We start from the raw sequence: 10505 nt of genomic DNA, 5'->3' as shown, positions 1-10505 counted from the left end.
GCTTCAAAAACAAGAAACGTCTTCAAAGGCCACGTCTCCTTCAACACCACAAAATTGCCCGTTTAGACTTTGCAAGGGAGCACCAAACATGGGACATTCAAAGGTGGAAGAAAGTTTTATTCTCTGACGAGAAAAAATGTAACCTTGATGGTCCTGATGGCTTCCAACGTTACTGGCATGACAAGGAGATGCCACCTGAGATGTTTTCTACGCGGCACAGTGGAGGGGGCGCCATCATGATCTGGGGTGCTTTTTCATTCAATGGAACAATGGAGCTCCAGGTTGTGCAGGGGCGTCAAACAGCAGCTGGCTATGTGGAGATGTTGCAGCGGTCATCCCTCATGACTGAGGGCCCTCGTCTGTGTGGTAACGACTGGGTTTTTCAGCAGGACAACGCTCCAATTCACAATGCCCGTCTGACCAAGACTTTTTTCCAGGAGAATAACATCACTCTTTTGGATCATCCTGCGTGTTCCCCTGATCTTAATCCAATTGAGAACATTTGGGGATGGATGGCAAGGGAAGTTTACAAAAATGGACTTCAGTTCCAGACAGTGGATGCCCTTCGTGAAGCCATCTTCACCACTTGGCGCAACATTCGCACTAGCCTTTTGGAAACACTTGCATCAAGCATGCCAAAACAAATTTTTGAAGTGATCAACAATAATGGTGGAGCTACTCATTACTGAGTCAGTTTTTGACACTTTAATTTCTGTTTTAGGAGGTTTTTTTTTTTTTTTTAGCTGTGCTCTTAAACTTTTGATCAGCTGATGAACAGCCTACTTCAGTTAAATTGTTGTTTTCAATAAATTGCCTACTCACAACTTTTGGTCTCTTGTTCCCATTTCTTCTTTTTGCATTTTGAAGCTCTACTTAGAACCTTCCTAAGATCCAACAGTGCAAAATGCAAATTCATGCAATTTTTTAACTGGTCTTAAGATTTTGATCAGGAGTGTATATGTGTGTATCTGTGTGTATGTATAATATACAGCTGTGGAACGTCTTGGGTGATACTGTAGTTTCCTCACGGGTATCCACTGGTACACCACACATACTGTACACATGTGAATCTCCATTGAATTCTCCATCCTTAATCAAACCTGTATGTATTATCTCATGGCACTTTCAGCACACTGTTTTCTGTTTTTAGCAAGAAAGCGTAAATCCCTTATCTGTTGTCCCGTAAACAGGTTTTGATGGACCGAAGCTCCACGGTCCAGAAAGCAGAAGTGTGTGTGTGTGAACACCGCTGAGCATCGTTCATCCTCTGCACAGTACCACACTCAGCTACTGTTTGCCTGCAAACTATCCAAGGATGACAGTTTTATAATTCGACAGGGATGATGAGATTAGGCCTCATGATCTAAATTATAGCTGCTGTGAATACTGCATTTGAATATTTGTACAAGTCATCAAAGTTTATATTCTCCACTACGGCTTTCTACAGTAGAGTAATGAAGATATGATGTATAGGATGTAACACATTGCTTTGCATGTATCCCATTCAAAACATGTTCAAAGATGATTTTATAAGTCTTTATTGTAACTGCTTTTAATTCATCCTCCTGAATAGCAATTCAATCATGTTTCCTCATTATTTTCACTCTTATCCTTTTTAAATGGTCTTTATTGTAATGTGGTTTTAGATAAACTGAATTTAATTTGTCACCTCAGCGCTGTCACCATTTTAATACACTAAATAAATGCTGCAGCTTTTTGGTTTTTATAGGCAACTGATACTTAAACAAAAAATATATGTACAGACTGTTGTTTCTCATGGTCTCCCAGGAACAAAGCTTTTATCAAGAAATCTGCATAAAAGTTGTTAACTCAACAAAATTTAAACTCAAAGTTTTGAGAGAATTGAACATTTGGAGTCCAGCTTGTCGGGAGGTTCATCCTGGGAAACATGGTTTTACGATCAGCACATGTCATAAACATACAGACGTAACAATACGACATGAAACTGGAGGGAATGAAAAACCATTTGGGTACATCTTCTGTGGATCATGATCATACCAAATATAACAGGAACCTAGTGATTTTGCTTTTAGTTCTACACAGAAACGAGGAAAAGAACGCGGATATCTTAAAAAGGATGACATCAATACTCTTGGGATTGAACACCTGAACATTTCATTGTCATGGGTCATCAATGTAGACATAACGTTCTCAATTTTAGGACAATCATTATTATTTAAGAAACCTAATTTTGTTGTTATGAGAAAGAAACAATTGGTATGGTGTAGACCATTCCCATTCATTCAAAATGTGATGGTCCTTCTGTTTCCTCACACTTTAGGCTTCAGATCCACAGATAAATATTCCAACAACTACAGGTCAGGCTGTTATGAAAGGTATGAATCTTAATTGTCGGCAGAGGAGAATTTCTAGAACTTTATTAATATGCTGATATTTTATCCTGCAGCCTTATGGTCATGGCTTCTCCTTGACTCTGATTCTTGCTAAAAGGCTCATAGCTGCCTGAACTGCTGAGGATGACATCCTTATATTGATAAGTCTGTTGAGCTGTCCTCTAGTTACATCTGGCCAAAATGTCCTATGGGAGAAAAAAAATGCAAATCTAATCCTTAAATTCTATTGAGAACACTGGCAACCCAGAGGTAATCCCTTTAATTACTGTATTATTATTTTTATTTATCATGTGCCAATATGTTTTATATATCATTATCTATGCATCCATTCATATTCATGCTCACTAAATAAGGGGATATGATTTGAGCCCCCTCATGTTCTTCTTTCAAGACAAATATTACATTTACATTTTAGCCCCAACTGTGAAGCTTAAAACTGTGAGTATGCTTTCTTTTTTCGAAAGACGTAATAAACACAACCTCCAGGTACGGATGAGACACACATCACACACCTGGATGTGTACATGCTGTAGGTTTTATGCACAGCAGGGAATAAAGTGTTGAAAGTGAATGTCAGATCCCGATTGTGCACGCAGATGGGCAGAGGACAATGTGCACTAGGAAATATTAAGCAAGGCTCTGTTGGAATGACAGTATAAAGTTTTTATGAAAAGTAATAGCAAGAAAATGTCTGAGTGATGGACTGAAGTCATCTCCTGCTGCTTTCTCACATGCAAAAAGGTGTATTATCGTAGAGACAAAATGTTACACGAGGCTTGTCACAAGCCAGCCAACCCCACCCTCCCTCTTCGCCATGATGCGTTCCCCTATTAGCGCTTTCAATGAAGTGTCACCAAGTATCAATCGGATGCAGTCGACACGATCAAACATGTACTTCGAAATGATTTGGTCTCTCTGATGATATGTAGCCACCTGCCACGGACTCTGTTTATCCCTTATGCATAATTCATTTGGAAAGTCTGACCCATAATGCATTCTCTATTCCTTAATGAGACAATGCTCATTATTTTCCCTCTTTTTTTTCACGCAGCCTCACAACAAAACAAAATCAATCTGCATCACCGGCTCTTGTCTACGTCAGGGGGAAAAAAAGTGGCAAATTTTGCTGAGGTCCGTGTCTTCCCTCAGTATTTAAAATTCACAGGCTCCCTTCTGTTCGAGGCGGGGGGGGGGGGGGGGGGGGGGGGAGAATCCAAGTGATCAATCTGATTTTTAAACAAAGCCAGCTTGTTGTTTGGTAAGTATACCGGGGCACTGATCTTCTCCAAAGGCTGGGGCGAGGATTTAGATCAATAGCAGATACTAGGAGACGGCTGCAGCCAAGACAAATGTTGTTTCTTCTTGACTCGTCTCATGCACCGATGAATAATGGAGCCTAAATAGCGGGGCTTATGTTTCATCTCGTGAAAACAAACAAAAAAGGAGAATATTCTTTTGAAATTAGGACCCAGCCATAACATCAAAGTCCTGCTGATACTGGAGTAGGTTGCCTGTGCTTTTGGAGAAGGAACACAGCTCATTATGTGACAGCGAGGGCCGGCAAGACCATTTTGTGGGGCGACGCATGTTTTTTTGGTTTTATAAAGGGATTTATTGGGCATAATGGCAACTGAGACACACACCAAAAATATCTAGCAGTTGTTTACTGAACGTTACCACACACTGGTTGCTGGCCCTTCTCCACATTCTGCCCCCGGCCATGCTGAATCTTTTCACGGCAGAACATAAAGAGAATCAATAGACAATCAGGTTATCCAGTTGTTTTTGCTCAGTTTGGTAATTACTAACTTTAATGCCTTGCAGGGCTCAGACAATGGCTTTTGGGAATTATCTGCATCTCTGCAGAAACCAAATGAAACACAGAGACATACTTACTTTGCATCAACAAGGACGTTTCTTTCAATTCCTAACTGAGATCTGACACCAAATCCCCCCCCCCCCCCACCCCCCCCTTATCTCTTTGGTGGATAACTTTTAATCAGGGTTGCTGACACCTAAAAGGTCCTATTCTTACGTGTTTTCCCTCATCGAAGGTGGTTTGTCTCCGCTGGCGATGGTTGCTTGCAAGAGCTTCATCCAAGGCTGCATTTGAGACAAAGAAGCGCTACAGTTAGACAGATGGGGCTAGCTGTTTAGCATGCTAACTTCAGATGCAGAAAACACATGTCAGAACAAGCGCATAAAGGTAGTCAGCTATCAATCATGATGTTTCACCTTGTTTATCATCAATTAATTAATTAAAACAAAACTGAAACATGAAAACTTATAATTATTTTTGTGATTAAGACCAAACTAAGATGACTGAAATTATCTCTGGGAATTTTACGTGTATTTAGACTTGGTTTGGTCCATGTCCCATCCACAAACATACAAGAAGGATATGACATGAGCTGCAGCCAGCCACCTTAAATACAGACGAAAATTAGTTATTTCTATGTGATTAACCCTTTCATCACATTTAAAAATGTTTGATTTTGGAAACCGTTTGTCTTGTATAATTATTTCATTTGTGTTCGGTGAAGTTTCATGATTGTTTTTTATTACTAACACCCTTACCAAGTTTAATTTTTAACCTCACAAGTGAGGATCTTCACATTTTTTATATAAAGTGATCGCACACTGGAAAACTGGGATTTTGTTTGTGGTCTGTCAAAACCATTACCAAGATAGGACATGTGCCCTGTCAGGTTTCAGATGATTGATATACGTCAAATAAGCAAAGGGTTGGTATTTTACCAATTTCTTTCATTTTCACATGATCCGACAGAAAAACTCAAACTAACGTTGAATCAGTGTTTTCTTCAGTTAACATCACTGTCCCCCCGCTCTGAGTCCTTATCATAACCCTAACCCTGGAGTGATCTCTCTCTCTCTTTCTCTCCGAGCTGCGACATCTGCCATGCCCTGGGCCTGGTTAGGGAGGAGGGATGTTTTGTGGACTGATGGCTGATGCGGTAGGTTGATCATTTTCCGAACAGGATGTCCTTCCCAAAGTCAAGTCACACTCCAGTTTCCAATTTCCCACCTCGTAAACAAGAGTGTGTGTGTGTGTGAGGCCATCACTGTCGAGGTGTGACCCGGGATGCAAATGTGGAGTGTTGTGTTGGTTCACAGGGATGTTGAACTGAAAATCAGACTCCTGCAATGATTCGAGACAAGAAGGAACTGTCATCTTTCTGTTCAACTTGACAACCGTCACTCAGTCTGACCTCAGTCTTTATCAGGCGTCCATCCAGTGGAAAAATCGACCTCCCTCGACTGGGTAACCCCGATTCGACTCCCCCAAGAGTCGGGTTAAGAACCTTGGTCGACCTCAAATACACAAATGGATTTTCCACAAATGTGTGTTTCTCCGGGTGATTAAAATGGTCAAAGGTCCAGGTTGACAAAAATATACCCTTCAGGAGAGCTCCACAAATAATTCACAATCTAAAGCTCATATTGATCAGAAAATGGATCCCCATCATAAGGAATGATCGGTGAAGTCAACAAATTATGTCATGCATGTTCAACAAGACCTTTTTCCAGCTATCTCTGCATTTACAGGACTAAAGACATGACTTTGATAGATTAAATAGACAGAAAAATTACGATTATATAGTAGGAATGATGTCATCGCAGTTCATTAACTTTTGAACCAATAAGATTAGAGATGTGTGCATCACTCATCTCATGCTTTTCATTGAGTCACAAAAAAGATATCTTGTTTCACCTTTTACATTATAAATATGAACGAATCATGGAGGCATCAGAAATTAAATATACTTTACAAGTTATATATCAGGAGAACCTGGCAGGGAGATGACTTCAACCTTTTTCCATTTAACGTTTTAAATCAACAAGACTGGAGGGTTTTCATAATGGTGAACTGGTCATAACAGCTGATACCACTGTTGTTGTGAGTGTGTTTTCCTGTGTCATGAATATTCTGTTGACACTGTTCACACTGGGGGTGTTGAAATCCTCTGTCATCACAGAATTCAGTCATCTACATATTACACATACATAAGCTCTATAAGATTTTAAACCCACTGTGTAATGGATACAATAGGAAGTAAATTAACATGTTGAATGCAAATTAATGCAAGATGAAAATCATTTCTGTACACCTGCCAATCACACCTCGTCCTGACTCCTCAATCATTTATTCATAAAAACATAATCCAGTTATAACATTACTACAGTCAGTTTAATTGTACTATAATTTCTGTGAGAAATGTTTACATGTTTACAACCAATAAGGCGCACGTAGAGCCCCTTCTTCCACCAAGGCTAACGCCCTAACTCACCATTGTGAAAGAAAAGTGGGTATAAAATTCTTGGATATGTTTGTTTTTTATCTGTAGCTGCACCAAAATTGAATCCTTCTTGGAACATGCCTCACCTCTCCACAAGATTTCATGCAAATTGGTTTGGTAGTTGTTGAGTAATCCTGCAGAAAGACAAAATAAACTTGATAAAAAAACAGACATTCTGCAGAAAACAAAGTGGACTCTCTTCCAAAATAAAATCTGACAGCAGCGGCCATCAAGAGCGAATCAGTCATTTCTGTCTCCCCTTCTTCCAGCACTATGCAGCCTCAGCGGAGCCCTGAGCACAGCCACTCGCTCCTCTGGGGGTGCTTCTTGGATTTGGGGTTTGATGAGCTGCAGGGCTGTAATGGCTGTCCCCAGGTGTTTCATGTAGATCTGCCTCGTATAGTGCTCCTCTGACGGTGCATGTTGCCCATGTGGCTCGCTGATTGAGGCCTCAAATTCTGCTCGGGGATGATTATGTGTGAGGCAGAGAGGGACAGCTGCCAACTGACGGAGCTTTCAGCCGCAGAAAGGGGGAAATGTGGGGAGGGACGATAGAGCTGCTTTCCTTTATACATCTACGCACAGCACTAACATTCATTTGCCAGACCTGCCCATGCGTTCGGTAACATATAACTGCTCCCACAGAGCAGACAAAAGCCTTTTCTTTTAGGGAGAAAGTAATTTTTCACCTCATTTGATAAACCTATTCCAACATCCATATGTGACAGATAGAGTTGTTGATTAGTACCAGTGATTCGGGGATTACCTCACAGGTCCTGAGAGTTCTGGCTGTGCAATATTAAAATATTCCTTCTTTATATTCAAAATTCAATAAAGGTACAAAGTCTGTCATCCTTTAATCCAGAAATATTTGAACCAACCCATTTTCTTTATGGAACACACATTATATCATGGAATCTGTTTATGCTGTTGGGCAGCGGCGGTGGCTTCAGGGTTTTGAGAACTGTGTTCTGCAGCCGGTCTTCACTTCACTGCGGCTCAACTACTGCAGGTCATTTTACAGTTTTCAGAAAGAAAGCTGCAACCAGCTAGCCTGGATGCCAGACGAACTTAGCCCCGCCCACAACATTTTTGGTCGGGCAGTTCGGTCTGGAGTCGCTCCGTTGGGAAAAAATTATGCCCGACCGGGCCAATCAGATTGTCAGGGCGGGCTTTATACGATGATTGACAGATGATCAACGGTAACGTAATCAACCACGTCATCACAGTGCCCTTGGGTTGAATTCGTTTTCAACAAACATGCCTGCCGCTGGCGAGCTGAGATGTGTAGATGCTGCCATTGAGTCTGTTTTAGAAGACATCGACAGCGCATTCATTTTGAAAGAGGAACACAGAACGTGGAGGCGACGCCAAAGCACCGCGCTAATCCCTATCACCCCGGCGCTTGGCTGTTCACAACGGACACTGAAGCGACGCTGAACCGCCGGGCAGCGCTAATAATATCACCCGTTGATCCAGTAGATCGCTGCACGGCTTTGTGCCGGTCACACCGGAGGCTGAAGCACCACGCTGCGCCAAGGCTGCCTCGCGGTGCTTCAGCCTCCGGTGTGACCGGCACAAAGTTTTAACATGGGAGTGGATGGGAGCCAGCTGTTATTTAAGGCTTTGCGCTGCGCTGAAGCGTCCGGTGTGAACCCGGCGTTAGTAAATAGTAAATAGTAAATAACTCACAATGCGTTGCTTAGCATACGTCACATACTACGTTGCTCTGATTGGTTGTAGGTCTATCCAATTGAGCGAAGAAGAATTTTACTTCCTGGTCAGTTGAAACACGCCCCATAATCACAGCCCAATGGAGCGGTCTCAGACTCACATTCTGACTAGAATTGTGAGTCTGACAACGTCAGGCTAGCAACCAGCATCACCACAGGACAAACAGACAGCCCTTTCCAATCAGGCAGGTTCAGAACAGACGCTGCTCTGGTGTTTAGAAAGCAGAATTATTGATGAGTGAAAATCTTGTATGAAGCTGCAGCTGCTCTTGTATATTCAACAACAAAATTGAGAGAAAACTATAGTCCACACAGATTTGAGGACGTGTGTATGTGTCAAACAGCTGAAATCACAGAGTCAAAGTGTGGATTTTGATTCAACGTTCGCCCTGACTTCATCTCAGCAGCTTGGAGCCAGTAAAAGTGAAAGCAAAAGAAAATCACGAGATTATAGGAGCTTGTTCTTTTAGCCCTGGTGTCCTACTTTGAAATTTGCTGCTGGCACGGCTCCGTGTGCAGTCAGCTGGTGCCGGCGATGTGGTGCCGGTGTGTCAAACACACACTGTGCTGGTCATTAGTGGAACAACGGCTGAGCCTGATGATGAAGCCGAGTTCCGTTTTCAAAGGAATTTATTTAACCAAGAGAGCAGAGAAACCGTTTTTCAGCTTTATGATTAGATAAGGAACAAACTCTGTTTGATTCTCTACAAATCTACAAGGTAATTAAACGGCTTCACTGATGAATGTCAAACACAGGGAGATGATTTCACTCTGTGAGATGTGTTTTTAAATGTCACAAACTTGTTGATATCTGTGATGAGGGCAGCGAACTGCTGGAGGGGATTATTGTGGTGAATGTAATGAACGTGCAGCTCAGCCACTTTGAAAATTCCTGTGTCAAACTGAGGAGGTGTTTTATACAGGGCTTGATGTCCATTTGACATTGTTGCACAAAGATGCTAAATTTTGACTGAATTCAGTTTGATGTGATCAATGATGTGAAGACTTGGGTACATCAGAGAAAGCACAGAATTGATCCAGTCCAGTCAACTTAAAATAACATTTTGATCATGTTGCAGCAACATTTTTCACATGATGCAACACTAAACTGAAATGTCTGCATGTCATATTTAGCATAGACGTACATTTTAACTGAAAAAAAAGCATCAATGCAAAGAGGGGTTTGGGGATTTTAAGAATTGATATTCGTAATTTTGTTCATTGCAGCATGATGGCATTTCGCGAACTCGTCGATCTTAGTTTGACAGAAACTCTAAGATAAAAAGTAGATTTGTTTCAGTATTATACTGTAAGAAGAACTGCATATACGATTAAAAATTAAATTTTTTATATTTCCCCCACTGCTTTGGTGTTTTTTAGGGTTCTAGGTTTAGAGCATTTTGGAATATATGTCTCGACCTTCAAATACTTTGTAGTTCCTGCAGTGATCGACTCTGTAGGCTGTAGGCTGCTCTGCTGGAGATCAGCCCTGCAAGAACTACCACTTGAAATCAAGCAGGTCTAAAGGAAGGACAATTTAGCAACAGATTGTGTATCACGAGTGGTCGTTAATAGTTAAACAAGTTTTTTTTATTTGTGTGAAACGTTCATTCACTTTGTGAGTCAGTGATATTTAAGAAACCAATGAAAAATGTACATGAAATTTACAATTTGCTGCTACCTAATGTGGATACTGACTATTTAAGTTGATGTTTTGGACATTATATGGTTTCAGGGGCCTGTTCAAGAACTTTGAGCTATTTCAAAACTGTAAGCAACATTTACTTTTGTTTATAATATATTGAGGTTTTTTTGCCACATGCCAACAAATATGTGTTGTCTTTTAACTGACTGGGAGAAGTGTTATGAGCATAGAGATCCAATGGAGATCAGGATGTAGGTCAGGGGTTCCCCGGCTCATCCGGAGCAATGGGATGCACCTGGGATCTCCCCCAGCTGGTGGCACTCAGCTGAGGCTGGGAGTTTGCTGTCAGACGGTCAACACCTTCAGTTGCTTCTCTGAGTTTGTGGTGTTGGTTTTGCTTATCCTAAGAATTCGTTCTTTGCCTATTGTTATT

This window comes from Pleuronectes platessa, chromosome 16 (genome assembly GCF_947347685.1).
Source record: "Pleuronectes platessa chromosome 16, fPlePla1.1, whole genome shotgun sequence".
NCBI lineage: Eukaryota > Metazoa > Chordata > Actinopteri > Pleuronectiformes > Pleuronectidae > Pleuronectes > Pleuronectes platessa.
This window is presented reverse-complemented; position numbering follows the sequence as displayed.